Source organism: Lissotriton helveticus, chromosome 10, assembly GCF_964261635.1.
Source record: "Lissotriton helveticus chromosome 10, aLisHel1.1, whole genome shotgun sequence".
Classification (NCBI taxonomy): domain Eukaryota; kingdom Metazoa; phylum Chordata; class Amphibia; order Caudata; family Salamandridae; genus Lissotriton; species Lissotriton helveticus.
In genome coordinates, this window is record NC_136071.1 from 1,098,602,706 (window position 1) to 1,098,623,340 (window position 20,635).

At 43.7% G+C, this 20,635-nt stretch overlaps 2 protein-coding genes across 5 annotated transcripts in view; one reads left to right on the forward strand and one right to left on the reverse strand.

Annotated features, from left to right (window-relative positions):
• The window catches only part of LOC144785288 (uncharacterized), an 850,769-nt gene that overhangs the window by 652,577 nt on the left and 177,557 nt on the right, over positions 1–20,635 (forward strand). The gene's annotated exons all lie outside the window — the stretch shown is intronic.
• DGKK (diacylglycerol kinase kappa) overlaps positions 1–20,635 on the reverse strand; it is a 556,369-nt gene that overhangs the window by 520,532 nt on the left and 15,202 nt on the right. The gene's annotated exons all lie outside the window — the stretch shown is intronic.

Consider the following 20,635-nt stretch of genomic DNA (forward strand, 5'->3'; position numbering starts at 1 on the left):
GCAGGGGGGGGTATGAGCTTTGATCGACGCCAAGATGGTGGATGAAGGGCGGGGGTTGTTAGCGCAGCCTCTGGCGCTGCAGTGATCCTCAGTTCTCGCTCTGTGTGTGCTGTATTCCACTTATTAAGGAATATCAGTCACGACTCCACTGTAGTATCTTTCAGGTAGTGTCACCTTGACAGTAGTGGGTGGAAATGCCTTACCTAACCCCCCTGTTGTGGCCAACCCTCGCCAAGCAAAAACAGCAAACCACCAGAAAAACAGTACTCTTTTTCAGTACAAGTTCCATAAAAATTGGCTAAAGAGTTAAATGTATGATTCATTAAAAAAAATCTTTAGTTTTATGTGACTTACAGTAAGTATAGTATTTTTCTATGCTTCAATGTTCATTCCTGTCCCTCACAAGCACATTTCCAAAAATACATAGATGGGGTGGAGAAATCAAAAGTTATACAAATGTCACACTCACAGTTTGTGAGCCACATAACTTTGAAACTTCCTACAGATGCATGCTTATATAGAATGTATAGGATTGCATCAGATGGCCGACAGATTATACCAATCTTCCATGCTTAGGCCCCTGATGTTAGTGGTGGCAAAATCCCAGAAAGCTTTTTCAATACAGAATATAAAATGACTCAGTTAAAATCGTCAATAAGAGCCACAGCAGTAAGTGTCATTCAGTAGTAAGGAACCAAAATCAGCAATAAGCTGTCTGAACTCAGGTCATCATGAATTAATAATATTTCTGAAACATCACCATGCCAGTTTCTGAAATACAGACAGAAACAGTAACTCATCAGTTTCATTGGGGAAAAACTCCAGTATTTTTAACATAAAATGCAAGATTTTCATTCTTAGTAAAAAAATGTGATTTTGATCCTAAGGTTCACTTGTATTTTTCACCAAGCACTCACGTACTACTGTCACACCAGGACAAATTCTGCAATTGATAACCACAGGCGCTGTGCCCCCACCCCCCTCAGTGAAGAAAAAAAAGAAATCATCTGGGCCCTTCCTCAAAAATGTTCACAATTATTCTATTAAACTGACAATGTTTAAATATGTCTAGACTTATCTAAGCATTGCAGTTAAGCACTGTTATCATTTTGTAAATGTAAATGTGTGTGTAGTACTTGTATAGCGCACGAATCACCCATGAGGCATCTCGGTGCGCGTACGCATACCACTGTTTAACCCTTCCTGGCTTTTCCCTGTGAAGTGTCCACTCCTGTGCACCCCCAAGGTGAAGCCAGGCATCCTAGCGTTGTTGGGGCCGTTGTGGAGAGTAAGCAAGCTATTGCCCAGAGTTGCAGAGTGGGACCCATGATTAGAATAGGCACCAAGGCGAGAATTATCAGGTCCGAGGAAATTGAGCCCAAGACTCGCCGAGGCAGGAATTGAACCCTGGTCCCGGGCTAGACCTTTGCATCAGGGTCTGCCGCTCTAACCATTGAGCCACACTTCTCCATTTTGATTAATTGATTTTAGAGCTTGTGTATAGCGCATACTGTCACCCTACGGGAATCCTGGCGCTTCAGACTAGTAAAAGTTGACCAGAGTGGAGGCAGGTCACAACAGAGAAATAGAAGAGCCGGGGCTTAGGCCTTGGGATAGAGCCAGGTTTTTAGGTTCCTGCGAAACTCTAGCAGGGAGTTGAGTTGTCTAAGGCTCTGGGGGAGTTCATTCCACAGACGGGCACCAACCACGCTAAATGCCCTTCCTCCTAACCTAGACGGTTTGAATCTGGGGACCGTCAGTAGGCCGGCACTAGAAGAGCGAAGCTGCCTTATGGGTTGATACCATGTAAACCTTTCCTGCAGAGGGACAGGACCTAGCTCATGCACCGCTCTAAAAACCAGAACAAGCATTGGAAATGCAATAGGTCTCGCAATAGAATAGTTAGACTTTTTTCTTTTTGCAAATGGAAGAGTGGCGTTGCGTGGATGAGTGGCGTTGCGTGGATGAGTGGCGTTGCATGGATGAGTGGCGTTGCATGGATGAGTGGCGTTGCGTGGATGAGTGGCGTTGCGTGTGTGAGTGGCGTTGCGTGTGTGAGTGGCGTAGCGTGTGTGAGTGGCGTTGCGTGTGTGAGTGGCGTTGCGTGTGTGAGTGGCGTTGCGTGTGTGAGTGGCGTTGCGTGGATGAGTGGGGTTGGAATGCAATAAGTATAGCATTAGAAAAGTTGTAGTTATTGGTGAGGGTGAGGGTGATTGAGGGTAAGGGGGTGAGGGTGATTGAGGGTAAGGGGGTGAGGGTGAGGGGTTTAGGGTGAGTGAGGGTGAGGTGTTGAGTGGGGGTGAGTGAGTGTGAGGGAGGGTGAGAGAGGGAGAGGTGTTGAGGGTGGGTGAGGGGTTGAGGGTGAGAGGGTGAGTGAGGGTAAGGGTGAGGAGTTGAGTGTGAGTGAGGGTGATTGAGTGTGAGGTGTTGAGGGAGGGTGAGGGTGAGTGAGGGTGAGGGTGAGGTGTTGAGGGTGAGTGAGGGTGAGGAGTTGAGGGTGAGGGTTAGTGAGTGTGAGGGGTTGAGTGTGAGTGAGGGTGAGTGAGGGTGAGGGGTTGAGGGTGAGTGAGGGTGAGGGTGAGGCTGAGAGGTTGAGGGTAAGTGAGGGTGAGTGATGGTGAGGCAGAGGGGGTGAGGGTAAGTGAGGGTGAGTGAGAGTGAGGGTGAGTGAGGGGTTGAGGGTGAACGGTTGAGGGTGAGTGAGGGTGAGGGTGAAGTGTTGAGGGTGAGTGAGGGTGAGGGGTTGAGAGTGAGTGAGGGTGAGGCGTTGAGGGTAAGTGAGGGTGAGTGAGAGTGAGGGTGAGTGAGGGGTTGAGGGTGAACGGTTGAGGGTGAGTGAGGGTGAGGGTGAAGTGTTGAGGGTGAGTGAGGGTGAGGGGTTGAGAGTGAGTGAGGGTGAGGCGTTGAGGGTGAGTGAGGGTGAGGGTGAGTGTGGGTGAGGGTGAGTGAGGGTGGATGAGGGTGAGTGAGGGTGAGTGAGGGTGAGTGAGGGTGAGTGAGGGTGAGTGAGGGTGAGGGGTTGAGGGTGAGTGAGGGTGAAGGGTTGAGAGTGATTGAGGATGAGGATTTGAGGGTGAGTGGGGGGTTGAGGCTGAGTGAGGGTGAGGGTGAGTGAGGGTGAGGGGTTGAGGGTGAGTGAGGGTGAGGGTGAGGCTGAGCGGTTGAGGGTAAGTGAGGGTGAGTGATGGTGAGGCAGAGGGCAGAGGACAAATGTATTGTACTGTTGGAAAAAAGAAACAATAAATCGCTACTGGAGGCTTGTAGGTGCAGTTCTGCATGTTAGTCATATCTTTTGTGGTGGGTGCAGTCTGTGTGCTGAACTACAGTACGCGGGGTGGGGAGAAATAAATCGATGCTGCTTTAGATGCACTCTAGGTGTTGAAACGGATGATACTACAAACTCTTTTTCGGGCAGAGTCGACGTCTGGTGAAGCAGCGTCGCTGCAGAGCTTTTGATTACCTCTTGGCGCTCTTATGGAAGACTGGGAAGTACTACAAATTCCTGACCAGTGGCACAACTGTCTCTAAAACTGTCACGCAGTGAACGACTATGCTGGTTCCCACAGCCAATCGCAAACCCACACTTTGACTCCGCGTATACTGACCCAATGAGCAAAAAACAATTCTGTCCCTAGTTGTAGTTACACAGCCTCTCTACAGTGACCTCGTTTTGCCACAACCAATAAATTGTTTCCTTATACCTTACTATGGCACCTCTACTTCTGGCTTCTGCTGCCGAGTAGTGGGGGCGGGTCAGGGGGTGTAATGTGAGTCCGGGGACGCAGCAGTGTTGGAAGGCACAGAGCGCGTCCGATACAAAGAAAGTGAAAGTACGGTATGCCGCGCTGTTATAAAGTATGAAATCAATGTTTGTAAGTTCTTTTTGGTGATGTGCACATAAGAAAACAAGAGTGCGGCCAACACTTTACATATTTAGCATGGTGTGCACGCTATTATTAAAGTAAAAGCAGGCCTGACCCGCTGTCAACGTTTAAAAACAAACAAAAGAAAAGCACGTCCGCCATTATCTCATCTGAGGCGGCTGCTTAAATAAAACCAGACCTAACAAAAAAAAAAGTACTGGCACAGACGACAGAACACGGTTGGGACGGGTAGAGTAGAGAGGGTAGTGTACTGTTAGTGTGGGTGGGCTAGGAGCCAGGTATCCAGAGGGAGACAACGGGTTATGATTGGATGCAGCGGCAGAGCCTTGGGTGCAAGGAAGGTAAGAGGCTGGAACAGCAAAGCCGAGTGGGTGGAGGGAGTAAAGTGATTGAAACTATGAACGCAAAGCCTAGCGCATGTGTCTGTGTGAATGTGCACGGTGGGGGGTTCAGGGTTTCAGGCATCAGAGCCGGGTATGCACAGATATACAGTGCAAGGCTACAGAGCAGGCTGGTGGAGCCGATAAGACGTGTGGCGCTGGGGAAGCGGGAGCGGTGAGCGGGCTCTGTGCTGTTTTTAAACAAGCCCGTCAGAGGTCCGTGAACTCTGCTGCTTCCGTCTTTTTTCTGTTGCACAATAAACACTGACGCGCGAGAAGCAAGGGGCGAGTCTGAGGCGGCTGCTTAAATAAAACCAGACCTAACAAAAAAAAAAGTACTGGCACAGACGACAGAACACGGTTGGGACGGGTAGAGTAGAGAGGGTAGTGTACTGTTAGTGTGGGTGGGCTAGGAGCCAGGTATCCAGAGGGAGACAACGGGTTATGATTGGATGCAGCGGCAGAGCCTTGGGTGCAAGGAAGGTAAGAGGCTGGAACAGCAAAGCCGAGTGGGTGGAGGGAGTAAAGTGATTGAAACTATGAACGCAAAGCCTAGCGCATGTGTCTGTGTGAATGTGCACGGTGGGGGGGTTCAGGGTTTCAGGCATCAGAGCCGGGTATGCACAGATATACAGTGCAAGGCTACAGAGCAGGCTGGTGGAGCCGATAAGACGTGTGGCGCTGGGGAAGCGGGAGCGGTGAGCGGGCTCTGTGCTGTTTTTAAACAAGCCCGTCAGAGGTCCGTGAACTCTGCTGCTTCCGTCTTTTTTCTGTTGCACAATAAACACTGACGTGCGAGAAGCAAGGGGCGAGGGGGGAGGAGAAGTCTGGGCAGGCAGGATGACTCAGGGGAGGGGGCGGAGCGGGGCAGAGCGGCATGTGGGTGTGAAGAAGCCGGGCCTTTGAAGTGAAGCTAAGCTTCACTTCAAAGGTGTCGGAGGAATGCGGGCGGCTGTGCACGCGCTTTGAAGCTCAATGCACATGCGCATTGAGCTTAAAAGTCACGGGCACTGCAAGGAATCGCCACGATTCCTTGCTTCTTAGTTAAAGCTTGTATAAGCCGCAATAGGCTCGCAAGCTCGATGCGCATGCGCATCGACAGGCGAGACCTAAAAAGGGGCTTACAGTGAACCCTTTCCCCTTACAGGCAACCAGTGTAGCTCTCTCAGAGCCAAAGTTGTGGAGGAGCTCCGTTGCCTACCAAGGGCCAGTTTAGCTGCTGCAGACTGGATCCTGTGCAACCCCTGAAAAATGTACTGTGGGGCCCCCAAATTCAGGGAGTTGCAATAGTCCAGCCTGCTTCCCACTGTACTTATTACCACCAGTGAACGTGACTCTTTGAGTATTTTACGTAACATACATATTAAGGCAAATCATACGCTGGCGGTCTTATTTGCCTGTGATTCCATCTGAAGATCGTCATCAATCAGCACCCCCAGATTACGTACCTTACTGGCCGGGGTTAGTGGTTCCTCTTCTGGAGTAAGTCTAAACTCAGATGGAAATTGTCCAGGCATCCTACCAGAGGAGCAGTACACCACCTCAGTCTTTCCACTATTAAATTGCAAAGTGTTTCTTCTGAGCCAGTCAGTCGTCCGCCGCATGCATTGCTGGAACATGTCCAGAGATAATGCATGGTCACCTTCTAAAGAGAATGCCAATTGAGTGTCGTCGGCATAATTAACTAGGCAGACTCCAGAAGACTTTATAATGGGGAGCAGGGGCTGCAGATAAACAATAAAACGAATAGGAATAATCACAGTCAAACACCTGATTGCCAAACATACTATTCTTGTCAGACAGGCGATAATAACATGTAAAAGTATCTACAAAATGGGGCTTGGGGTTCTGAAGAGTACTTAGAGTCCCTTCCCTTTCGATACCTTCTCCCAGCCAGTATATAAACATCAAAATTTGCTGGTGGTAGCCCATTACAAAGCAGCTTACTGCCATCAATTTTCCCTCTGAAAACAAAGCAATGTTATCAGCAAATTGTTTCTTTTGGCCAGAGCCTGGTGGCCCCCCCCCCCCCCCCCCGGGATCACTTGAGGCCCCCCTAAAGGGGTCTGTCACTGAGTTTGAAGACCCCTGCTGTAAGGGAATACTAGTGTTGGACCCTAGGGCTGGGAAATGAAATAAATTAAATACAGTGAAGGCAATGGAGAAAAATACATAGAAAATGGGGAGAAGAAGGATATGGTAAAATGGAAGAGCAAGGAGGCATGCATTTGAAATAAAGATGGGTAGATAGAAAAGGGAAAGAAGAAAGGAAGGGTGAAAGGAACGAAGGTTGAAAGAAAGGTGGTGAAGGTGAGAGTAAGGAGAGGTGAATGAGTGAATGGAAGGGTGAAAGGATAGGTGGCTGTACAGGTGTAAGGATGGGTGGTAGACTAAATTGAAAGGTAAGAGTATGGATGGGTGAAATGATCATTTGATAGATTGAAGGATTTATTGATGAATGAATGAGCCAAAAGATGGTGTATGGATGTATGCATACACAGATGACAGATGTCTGAACAGATGGAGGGAATGAATGGTGAAAGACTGGAGGATGGATCAGAGACTAGATGGATGATAGAATGGAAAGGTGAATGGGTGGATGGTAGCAGATTAATGGATGAGTAAAAGATTGAAAGGATAGCTGCTTGGATGGAAGAGTCGAGTGAGCTTTAATAGGGTTTGTCGGCCTCCCTTAATTTGCTTGCTTTTTGCCATTACAGGTTTGGTTCAAAGTGAGGGGTATTTACATTTTCTGGCTACTCCTTAGTTGGTGACTGTTTCTTATTTTCATCATATACCTGAGATGTCCATCATACCCTAGGGATTTTCACAAACACCACGCCAGGGATACCCAGAATTATGAATGCACAAAATAAGTGAAGGATGCCCTACTATTATGGTGGGGAAAGCAATGATGCTGTCAAGAACAGACACAATATATCACTAATGAGCATGCCGCGGATAGTCAGGTAAGATCTGTCAAGAATGGGCCACCATTATGCAAAGGATAGCCAGAATATCACCAAGAATGAGCCCCAGAAAAAGAGGGCAAAACCCTACCATTGTATTGTAATGTAAGGCCACAACCACAAGAGATATAACTTCTAACATTTTGCATAGAGACCACCAACAAAATGTGATAGATTCCACTTTTTTTGAGGGAAAACATGTACCACTTCGACCATACATCATTTTGCCGAGTCCATTGAGGTAAGTCACATAAAAACTCTAGCCTCTTGACTTTGAGAGTCACCCACATAATACCATGGGTTGTGGACATGAGCAGAGAAGAATAACTCTGACTGTTCCATGGGTACCCGCCTATTCAGCTAGTTTGTAAGGGAGTGAGCAGAATGGATCCATTGCCACTAAGATGGTTTCTATGAAGAAGACTTCTTGTGACCACATTAGGCAGAGCTTCCATGTCACTAGAGGAAGAACTGCTTGAGTACTTAACCCCTTCACAGCGGGGGTTATTCCCCCTCTGTGCTGGAGTGCGGGGTGGCCCGCACAGCGCCACGGTACTCGTGACGAGCTGAGCTCGTCACACAGCATGGTGGCGCTGTGCTCATGACGAGCTGAGCTCGTTATGATCGGGCCCGTTTAATGGAACGCTCAGCACAGCGGGGGAATTAGCCCCGCGTGTGAGCATTCCAACGGTCATGACGAGCTCAGCTCATCATGAGCACCCGAGCACCGTGCCTCATGACGAGCTGAGCTCGTCATGAGCACGGAAGGAGTTAATCTATCAGAGAGGATTTAGAAGGAACTTTGGAGGCTGCAAGATAAAGACTGTAAAAATGGGTAGGATAGAAACAATGTTCAGATACAGAATGCTGTGCCCAGGGCACCCACAAACCATACCGGATGTACAATTTGACCTTTTTAGTGCTGGTCACGAGGAGTTCAGGGCCTTAGCATTGCAATTCTAGTATTGAGACCTCCCAGTCCTCTGGCTTGACTTGCGGAAGGTACTGGAGTGGGTATCACCGGGAGTCCCCCCAATTTCCCCCCCCCCCCGGGGAGGCAAAATAATTCCTATTACTGCTATCCTCGAGTGGTGTTTCTCCATCGTGCTGATGCCATCAGTGTGCGCAGCAACGGAGTAGATCGGGTGTATTTGTATCTACAGCTCCTCTCTCTGGGTTCAAAACACTGACCATGGTGCAGTGGCTAAGGCACCCTCTACTTCTTCCACTGACAGCATAAAGATAGCTTCTGTCCAGTTAATAAATTGGCAGAACCTCAGAGACTGTGAAACGAATAGACAGGTTCAGTGACCAAGGACCTGCGCCAGTCTCCTCACGTCTGGTTCTCCACCCATTCACCGTTTCCGAGCTTCCCTGGAAGTAAGATGGTAGTAGGGATTTTGCCCTGTCTGTTGTTTCTCAAGGGAACCAGAATCATGAGGTACCAGGGTAAACAAAGAGAAGGCCCATCTGAGTCACAACAAGGCTCCCACATCTCCCATTTCCTCCACTTTCCTATGCCCCGTGTAGCGAGGAGCACGTTTTTGGGTTTTGACCCGCTGATATTGAATAAACAAGTTATCCTCACTATTCTTTTTTAGTAGGGTGGATGAAAACCCCTTAGGAATTCCCACGTTAATCTTGAAGGTTGCTGAATTTCACATCTATTATCAAAACTCCCTTCAACTTGACACTTCTCAAAAGCATGCACATTGATTATTTATCTGCCCTACTTGTGAAAGCCTGTCAACCTCGCCATAAAATGTCACCCTTCTTGTTGGGTACATTCTGGACAAAGTTTTTAAGGCAAAGGAAAATGTGACCGGGTGCTCCTTCCCCTTGTGTAGATAAACATATCACCCATCGCTGATGTAATCGATAGCGCCACTCTGTTTGGGCAACACACACTACTCGAACAGGTATAATATTGTTTCCTAACATCTGAAAGATCAAGAGAGCAGCAATTCTGCATTGGTGTGGCCGAAGAGCCAAATGACCCTCTGCAAAATGGACCACCATCATTCATGCCTCTGGCAGAATACGCCCAGGTAGTTGGGGCGGATGTACGTCATTACGACGCACACTTTTACAACGCGTTCCATTACAACGCGGTTGTAACAACGCAAGTCGTTACAACGACTTGCGTTGGGGGGGCACAAATTAAACATTTTTAATTTACTATTCCAACACCAGTCCCCGTGGATAGTAGGGAAGGTGTTGGGATAGTAAATTAAATGATTTACTATCCTTAAGCGCCCCCCCAGCGCAATTCGTTGTAACAACTTTTGTTGTTATGACCGCGTCGTAATGGAACGGCGTTGTAATGGTTGCGTCGTAAACGTCGCATACCAGTTGGGGCACACAGTCCTTCTGTTTCACAAGACCTTGTGCCCACTGCCCACCAGTGACCACTGGTGATGGCTGGTGAACTTTCAAAGTTGTGGGGAAACATAGCAGAGAGCAGTGAATCAATCAGACAAAGTGAGGGAGGTTGACTCCCCTTCCCACCCACCGCAGGAATACAGAGGGGGTGGTCTCCCCACCCCTGGAACTATTTCGAAGTAAAATGGGCCAAGTGGTGCATTTTACAGCATGGTTTTTCTAATTGTTTAAAATGCCACAGGCTTTAGAGGCTGTTCTGAACCGGCACTAATTAAATGTGGCTGTACATTTATGGGATGCAAAGCAAGCCTGTCATTCCCCAGAGGTATTTCGGAAGCATCAGCCTCCCAGACTTGATTGCAAAATGAGAGAAAACTGCATTTTATGGCTCATTTCCCCTAAAAAATGGCAAAAGAGTGATATGTCTTAAAGGCAGTTCCATTAATCCAAGAAGAGAAAGGCACTGACATCCGGTCAAAAATGTACTGATCATCCTCTTTCACTTGAGCCTCACACTTCCTTTCATTTTTCCGTGCTGGTTGTTCTAGACGTGTACTCAGTCTTATTTAGTCTAAGAATCTGTTTGGAAAATCTCTCCTTATACTCATTCCAAACCTCATCTTTCTACTATGATCCCCCAATAGACACTTCCTAGACTCTTCCCTCTTCTGTCTCCCCATTATCCTTTTCAATCCAACTAACAGACTCACATGTCCACCGCTTAAATTAACTCAAATTTTACCATTCTAATCCACCACTAATCCTTTTTGGGTTCCGGAGTAGCGTGCTACTCGCTGAAAAGCGCTTTGGCTCCTCATCAGGGGTAGTATGCACTTTTTATGTATACAATTACAATACACTACAATACACATGCTCAGTCCTTAGAACGACTTTAGAGGCAGTGTTGCAGCTGAGGTTACAAACCTCTTTGGATTAGGTAACTGACATAGCCTTACACCAGGAAACATTTGAATGCTGAGAAATTAGATAACATTAAGGGCCTGATTCTGATGCGGGTTGGAAAGGTTCCCGGCCAAATCGGTTTGGAAATGGTTTCCGACCCACTCGGATCGGGAGAGTCCGACTGACAGAGTACGATACATCCGGATGCTTCCAGATACGATTTGGTTGGACTCCCATTGACTGTAACGGGAGCATATGTTCCTACCAGCATCATAATTGGGCCCTGGGTCGGGAAGACACATTCCCGATCCGATTTGGACGGAACAAATGCTATTAGGAGAATTTCCTAACCACATCAGAATCAGGCCTAGGTGGGAATGCTTTCCTAACCGCATCAGAATCAGGACCCTGGTGTTATAAGGTGGTGAAATGCCTTCACATTAGTGACAGTATAACAACCTTAGTAGCAAGCAGCAGCAACCACCCTCTGCGACCTGCGGAACAACATGAGCAATAAGCTTCCACAACTCTGCAGGAATTGTCTCACCAATACCATTTTAAAATATATTTTGGGAGTGCACTCTTTAAATAAATAAATTGAATGAAAGAATTATCGAAGGAATATATAAAAACAGTCAAAACAGTTGCTGAAGCACCTCAAACATCCCATGGGCATCCTGTGAGATTCTGCAAGCAGTTCCTTGGAAGTAGATCTGTGAGATGAACATCCACTTGATGGCCTCATGTGAAGGAAGCATACAATCTCAAATGCTCCTCTAGGGTTGCTTCCTGATCATGGGCATGGTGTAGTGGCAAAGCAGTGGGAATGATGGCCTTGAAGCAAGGTTTGCATTCTATTGGAAGGATAACATTTGGGCTGGTAATCCAGTAATATTCCTCAAGAATGGTGTAATATTTGCACAGCAATAAATCCCTGACATGCTGGGAGTGTGTATTCCAGGGTGGAAAGCCATGGAATATTAATGTAAACCTGTAATGTCACGAGATTTTGTGTACACACACACTTCTCCAAGGTGGATACATTGGGGAAGGAATCTCTACAAGGAGGAAATATGTTCCCTGTCATAAACAAAAACAATACTAGTAAGTCCTCCAGCACACTCTTGAAAATGTGCAGTCCACTTGCGACAAATTGTAAACAAATGTTCATGCCCACTTCTTTTATTTTTCTTCTTTGTAACTTCCCTTTGATCCCCACCAACACGTGTTTCGTTGCACCTCTCACGACTTCTTCAAGGCTATGAGATCATATACAAACAAAAGATTTTTTCTTGAAATCAGTATTTAACACCAAACTCGGCCCATTACTTATGGTGATTTGTATGTAGTTCCGCACTTATTCCGGAACTTAACAGATCTATACATACCTGCAGTGTGGAAACCCATGCATTATGACCTCATATACTCCACTTTAAATAAACAGGTGTTCAAATTATGTCAATGCAAAATATTTTTTTTTGCTAATTATAGTCAAGGTTTGATCAAATTCGAATGTGCACAGTTAGCTCCGTCACATGTTTAAGTTCTTAGTGCAACTAGAAATAATATTTCTTTTTTATTCCCATCATATAAGTTTTCAACATACATCTTCTATGGTGCATATTTTCTGTGCTGAGAGGAAACCTGCCACTCACATCACATCCCGTGTCCATGCATGTGAATAAGTGTTCACCAGTGAATAAAGAATACTATCAAATGGGGTCATACCTAATATCTTGGTAGCGGTAACTGTTAATATACAAATTTAAAATGTAAGTAAGGAGATAAGCTAACCTGCTTGCAGACCCTTATTTTAGATTGTTGTATAAATGACACCTTTCGCACTGGGAGGGGGGATCGTAATTAAAAAAACAAACCTTCCTTTCCGCCGTGTCGCGCGTCTTCACTGCTTCTGCTCTCCTGCTTCCGACAGGAACAGGAAGCAGGCAGCCAGACTCCCTCCCCTAGGCCAATTACAACGCTGCAAGCAGCATTGTGATTTGTTGGGACGGCGCCCAGCCAGGGGCTAATGAGGCGGCCATGTTCTCCATGCAGGCCTTGGAGAATATTCTGTTGATGAAAGTCCTTACAAATTTCCTTCTCCTTTCCCTTGGCAATGAAGCAACCACTGCAGGCCAACCCAGCAAACAGCACACTGGCAGAGGGGCAGTCCAACTCCTGCAGCTTCCTTGATTCTTCGCCTTGGCAGAAAGGTTTCTTGTTCCAGAAGTGATCTAAAGTCTGTGGGACTGGGTCCCAATATTTATACCCCAAAATCCTTTGTTCTCTGAAGGCAGAGAGGCCTCTGCCTAGTTCAAACCAGTTCCTGAGCACGTTGTTGACATGACTCTCCTCTTCCTTTCACTGTGCAGAGCAGAGACATCAGCCGCCCCACAGGAGGTGGAGCCAGCACAGCGGAGGGAAGATACAGCTCTGGAGCACTCTGTTGACAGGATTCCTCTTCTCCTTTCACTGTGCAGGGCAGATACATCAGACAAGCCACAGGGGGTGGAGCCAGCATTGTAGAGGGAAGGCCCAGCCCTATTCAGGTCCCAGGTGCACTCTCCCCCTCCCACCTGGATGTAAATCTCTCTATTCACCACTGGGCTGTCCCAGACTGTCTCCTGGAATTTCCCCAGCCCTGTCACACACAAACCCAGACAAGGAATACACAACTCAGCTGAGGCAGGCTCAAATGGTTAGGCAAGCAAATACCTACTTTCTAAAAGTGGTATTTGCAAACACAGAATATTAAAATAAACTTTACTAAAAAATGTATTTTATTATTCTGAGTTCAGGCATACTAAATTTGAATTTCTACCATGTTCCCTGAGTCAGTTAGGATTATAAGAATGTAATAATCTTTACTGACCATTCTGGCCTATGAGAACAGGTAGCCTTCAATAGTGAAAAACGAAAATGGCTGTAATTCACTATTAGAACATGCTACACACATCAGTGCATGTCCTACCTTATACTTACAATGCACCCTGTCCTTGGGCCTACCATAGGGGTGTTTAAAACGAAGCAAAGGGAAGGTTTAAGGACTGGCAAATGGGTGCACTTGGACAAGTCGACATGGCACTGCTAGACTGCGCACAGGCCTTGCAATGGCAGGCCTGAGACATACTTTACAAGCTGCTTCTGTGGATGGCATAACCAGTGCTGCAAGCCCACCAGCAGCATTTGATCTACAAGCCCTGGGCACACAGGGTGCACTGTACTAGGGGCTGAGAGTAAATCAAATAACCCAATTGTGGAATAACCAATCAGCACATCAATTTAACATAGGGAGCACTTGCACTGTGGCACTGATTAGCAGTAGCACAGTGCCCAAAGCATAAATCCAGCAAATACATTTCAAAACAGAGGAGGCAATCCGTCAAAAATGGAAGGGAGACTCACGCCAATGATATCAGGTCTAACAACCAGTATTTGAGAAGGAGACACCTGAAGAGCTTACTGAACTGCTCTCAATTCCCTCAAGTTTGAGGAACAGGCAGCCTGTAACTGATTCTATTCCCCTTGGATTGATGGGGATTCCATGGTGGCCCTCCACCCTTAGCTTGCTGGTGTCCATCGTCACCACCTTTGTTGGGTTTTATGAAATGGGAGACCCCTGGCCAAATTCTGCTCTTTCAACCACCAATAGAATAAAGTCCTGACCAGCTTTGAAATGAGAACCCGTTGACTGTATTCCTGTGAACAAGCTCTGAGGGCATTGAATCGAAAACAATTTTATATCCTTTCTCCACGACATTCAACACCTATTGGTCTGAAACTGATCTTTTCCAGCCTTCCGGAAAAAATGATATTCAACCCCCGCCTCTGGCATCTCCTTTTTGTCTGGATCATTGTCAGGATGTTGTCTGTGATTGGGAGCTTCCATCCTGATGCTTGGCCCATGTTTTATCTGAGGAAGGGACCTTCCGGCCATGCCCACTTTCCCGAAAGGGCAGATTTGACTTGCCCCTAAAGGACATTTCAAAAGCTCTTTTATATCCAAAAGACTTCCTCTTTGAGGCTCTTGTCAGTGCTAAAAGATTCCAGTTTTCCGCTGATCTTTTCACCACTCCCTTTAAAGGCACCCAAAATAATTTGGGGCCTGAAAAGGGGACCTTCATTAGCAGAGCTCTTTGTGATGTGCCCACCCTTCCAGTTTCAGAGACAAAGTTGTCTTCTGGCCTGAATAGCTGAACCTCCCTTAGGAAAAGATGCAATTAATGTAGCCTAGGAAATATCCGACAGCATTCTAGTCTGTTGCTCAATGATCGCTAGAATTGATGTAATATCCGCTCCCTATTCCATCAACTCAGACTATGCGGCAGCTCTGATGGAAACATTTCCTGCCGCATATCTGTTTCACTGCTGCTTCCACATTCTTATCGGCTGGGTCAGAAGGGGAACCATAACCTGAAATATTAGAGCCCTATGAAGCTAACCCTTCCAATAAAGAATCCACTTTTACTGACATGAGAAAGTCATTTGCAAAGTTCAGAATTGGGTACCTCTTCCATAAATATCTGGGAAAGGAGGGATGTTCCCTCTTCTGGTGCTGGAAAAAGAACTCATCCTGTTCATCCATATTAGGTGCATCTGGGAAAACCATTTCTGTTTTGATGTGTTGGAGCATGTCTTTTAATTCCTAGCTTGCACAAATCTGTTTTAACCCTTTGCGTGCTGGTGATGGAACCACTCCGTCACGAGTGACGGAACCACTCCGTCATAAGCACATCGCACCCGTGGCTCATGACCGAGTGGTTCTGTCACGAGCATGGTGGTGCCGCGCGGCCCCCCCTACCCCCAGCGCCGCGGTGGAAGTACCGCAGCATCCAAGGGGTTAAATGTGCTCTTCCTTACTCACTGGTTCCTCACTGGTAGAGGGATCCAACCGAAGTTTCTTGGGAGAAGAAGGGGCTTCTCTATCTGTAAAGGTAGTTGCAACTGCAGTAGTAAGCATCTGCTGTACATTAGACAACAAGGGTGGAACGGCAGGATCAGGCTCTATGCACTTTCTCCATGGCTTTTCATGGCTCCTCCATGTTGCATTATCTCTATACAGCAACACTGCCGCTCTATGCAATGTGCCTGATGAAACCTCACGTTGAGCTTTGTTGCCTAGCAATTGCAAATAGCTGAGTCAGAATGCGGCATCTCTCCATAACAAGAAGCATCCAGAGAGGCTTTGAGTGCACGCACTCCTAAAGTAAGTGGCACAAACTTTTGGGGTATCTCCATACACTGCTTCCGCTCGAACCATGATCCACTATTCCAGGATGGTATTTGGACAGACTATCGGATTAAAAATATCGGGAGACAGAAATATTGGAAAATAATTCTTGTGATACAGAGATATCATGATGCACAAATATCGTTGACAAGAATATTGTTTTTTAATTAATTATTGATTGTTAATTAATTAGTTAATTGATTATAATTGTGTAATTAATGAAACATTTATTTTACTTATTTTTAAGTTGTGGGCTGCTAGGTTAGTAGGGGTCTAGGGTGGAAAGTTAAGTAATAGTTCATTAATAATATAATAATAATATGAAATTCATTATTTAATTAAATTTTAATTATGTAGAATATGGAATACTGATTTTTTGTACTAATATTTTAGTGCAGGATGCTAGGTATGAAGAGGTATAGAGTAGTTATTTAATTATTATTTAATTTATTATTAATTATTGTTTTAAATAATTCTTTGATTGAATTTTAAATATTTAAATTGTTGACTATTTATTCATTATATTTTAGCTGCTTGGTTTGTAGGGTCTAGGCTGGAATGTTAAATACGTAATAATACATTAACAAGTAATTATTTAATTGTTAGTTAATTATTTAATTAATTTTAAATATGTAAATTATGGAATAGTTATTTTTTAATTTATTTTTTAGATGTGGCCTGCTAGGTTTGTAGGGCTATAGGGTGGGAAATTAATTAAGTAACAACTGAATAACAATTATTTAATAATTGATAATTAATTATTTTAATGATTAGTAATTATGTTAAGTGATTAATGTTTGTTTTATTTATTATTACATATATATTTATGTTATTATTAATTTTATATTAAGAGTTTAATATTTTTCTATATTCATGGTGTTACTTAAATATGTAATGTGTTTTAAGAGAAGTACTTTCCCTACTCTTGTTTAGACTGCAGTAGGCATAGTAAAATTAACCTCTTAGCAATTTGACACTTTCCCTACTGTTGCACTGTTTGGAGTGGAAGTAGTAAATGTTACCCCTCCGAAATCGAACAATTTCCCTACTGTTGCAAAGACTGGAGTCAGAATAGTAAATTTTGCCACACCAAAGTTCAGCTCTTTCCCTACTGTTGCGCTGACTGGAGGGGAATCGTAAATTTCACCCCTCTGACATCCAATGCTTTCCCTACTGTTACACAGACTGGGGTGGGGATAGTACATGTTACCCCTTCAAAGTCCAACACTATCCCTACTGATGGGCAGTTTGGAACGGGAATGGTAAATTTCACCCTCCAAAACCCAACATTATCTCTACTGTTGCTCAGACTGAAATGAAAGTAATACATTTCACCCCTCTAAATCCAACGCTTCCCCTACTGTTACTCAGACTGCAGTGGGAATAGTACATTTCACCCCTCCAAAACCCAACACTTTTCCTACTCTTGCACAGGCTGGAATGGGAATAGCAAATTTCACCCCTTCAAAACCCAACGCTTTTCCTACTGCTGCACAAATTGGAGTGGGAATAGTACATTTTACCCTTCCAATGTCCAACGCCTTACCCACTGATGCGATGATTGGTGTGGGAATGGTAAATTTCACCCCTCTGAAATCCAACACTTTACTACTGTTGCATAGATTGGAGTAGGAATAGTAAATTTTACCACTCCGATGTCTAATATTTTCCCTACAGTTGTGTTGTTTGCAGGGGGAATAGTAAATGTCGCCCCTCCAAAATCCAACGTTTTATCTAATGTTGCAGACGGGAATAGGAGTAGCAAATTTCACCCCATCAAAGTCCAATGCTTTCCCTACTGTTGCACAAACTGGAGTGAGAATAGAAAATTCCACCCCTCCGAAATCCAATGCTTTTGCTACTGTTGCAAAGACTGGAGTGGGAATAGTACATTTTACCCCTCCAAAGTCCAACACTTTACCTACCGTTGCATCGGATAGAGTGGGAATAGTATATTTAATATTCTTAGACTCCATTAGTTTTAATAATGCTCGTTAAATAGAGCTTATTTCATTAATTGTTTTATATTTCTATATTTAACATTATTTGTTTTTATTTTAAAATTCATTGGAATGTTTATAGTATTTTTAGTAAATGTGTTTTTGGATGGATTTTTCATCTTTTAATATTGTATTTATTGTGTACATTCATTCATATATTATATCTTATTAAATGTTTTATATTTGTATGGTTTTGTTGTGTATGTGTATTATATGTATAGATAGATAGAGTCTATCATAATTTAGGAGAATATTTATTTTAGATTATATTGACTGTAATAACATTTTAAATAAATTACTGCAAATATATATATAACTATAGATTCATATTTTTTTATTAATATAATTGAATATAAATATATTTTAATTATGTTACACTATATATATATATACACACACACATATATGTATATACATATAATAAATATATATGTATGTGTGTATATATACATATATATATTTATTAAATATAAGTGGAATATTTTTACTTTCCATTATATTCAAATTATGGAATATAATATTTAACATTGACTACTTTACACTCTATTTATATTTAAACAATCTATATTTTTGTAAATTTTCTGAGGATATTATTGTCAATGATATTTTCCCCCAATATTTTTGTACTTACCATTATAACTATAGGATCATGATATTATGGTGAATAATATTTGTTTTCTGATATTTTTGACCACCATATTCCTTACCAAGAAACTGTGTGAGTGATCCTTCAGGATCTATTCTCTGACAGTCCTGAGCTTGCTGTGGCTGGGCCTTAATGTTGTACTGTGACAAGGTCTAAAACCTGCTCGTAGGAGGAATGTTGACCTTCAAGAGACATGGACTTTCTAAAGCAAAATCTCACCCCCTTACTGCAATACTTTAAATACCACAAAAATTCTGTGTACCTTAATGTTTTCTTGAGGGTTTCTGATCAAAGAACAAAAGAAAGCAGGAGGAAAGGGTGGGGCTTCCTTTTGTATGTAATCTAAGAGAGGAATTCAACCATTTTAGGGAGGGATGGGAGAAACTAGAAGATAATGTTTGGCTTAAAAGGTTCTGGGGATGAGCTATTGATGATTGGAAATTCCTGTGGCTATGAGTTTAACCCTAAAAACTCAAGGAAATGTAGTCTTTGGTTAAAGTTTCTGAAGTTTTACTAATGTTTGCTATGGCTACTGAGTGAATAAAAAGGAAACAGAAAATTAATTTTCCTTCCCTCCGTTTCCTTAATGGAATTGAAACTTTCCTTCATATTAGCTAGGAACTTTTATATTCTTAATTCAGTTTAATATCATACAATATACTAGACGTGTGAGTTGGAAGGCTTCCAATACTACGTATAATATAAGTCATGTTACAGGCACCTGCAGCACCCTGCTTGCCTACTAGGAAATAATACATAGACTAGCACACTCAGAGCCCAAAAGACACTATGCAGGGCCAGCACTTCCATTACATAAGTTAACATCACAGCCTTATGTTACCCCTTAGTAGTTGTGCCAAATAGCCACAGAAGCCCCTGACACCTGCTTTAGTATGATAAGCATGAATAGGCACTCTATGTTTGTGTAAGGTTATATTTTATGTTGGGTTGTTATTTGTAAAGAAGAACAGCATTGGAAAAGAGGCTGTGTGCATAACACAGAAAGAATGCAGGGTGTGCCTTTCAGTTGTTGAGCTGACTTATTTTATCATTCTAATGATGGTGATGTGATATAGGTTTTCGAAGATAGTCGTAAATTAATTTCACAAGGTAGTGTGGCAGAGTGAGGTCTTCATTTAAAATGCAGTGCTAAAACCACATATAAAATCATGATGCAAAAAAACAACAACAGAATGAGGAGGTATTAGTGCTTAATTTGTGCCGGTGGCAGCAGGTGGTGGGAACCAGCACTCATTTCTGGAAAAGATTACTAATTTTTCAACATCGGTCTTGGACCCAGAGCAAAAGTGAAGTGGGCAGAAAAGGGATCAATAGGTAGGAAAAGAAAGACAGTAAAGTAATCTTAAGAAAAGAAAGCAAGGATGAAAAAACCGTTGCAAGAATGAGACTGCAAATGAAGGGTGGTGAAAGAGAGTGGCATGAGATGGAATCAAATCAAGGCAGCCTTGGCTTTCGGCAGCCCGAGCATTCAGCTATGCCAGTAATAACGGACTACTAATAGATTGTTGGACACCTGCTCTTATTTTTTATTTGTTTATTTATTTTACAAATTCAGCATTGGGCCATGTTATCATTTTGAGTCGCAGAAATTGTTCATAATTTAATGTAGCCCCATTACCTCATATTTTTCTGCATTAACCTGTACTTCTGAGGATGGTATCATCTTTCCTGTCCGTTCAGTAATGTGATGCGTTATTACTGCATAGACCAGTGTAAAAACAGAGACGTGCTGTAATTTGATTGCTAGAGAAAACCAAAGTAACAGTAGAATACATACAGCAGCGTTTCTTAAGCTGTGGTCTGATGACCCCCGAGGGTCCGTGAATCCTATTCAGCGGGTCTGCTTAAAAAAATATTAACAGATTAATAAAATGTATATCAATAGAGGATAAAAAATCAAATGTAAATTTAAAAACGATCTGTAAATGTGAATTAATTTTAAATTGGAGGCTAAAAATTAAGTTGGTATTCTCAGAATGGTTCATGAGCAGTACTTTAAATAGGCCAGTACTGAGTACCAGCACTTTTTATTTTGATCGGGAGCGTACCAGCACTTCTCAAGAGAGATAATACTTTTAATTGGAGAGTACCAGCAGTTCTCAGAAACAAGCAGGTACTCTGCTACAGAGTACCTGCACTTCTATTTTTCCATTTCAAGCACGGTTCATGAGAGCAGTGTAAGTACATCAAACAGAATATATTATGGACAATGGGTGAACT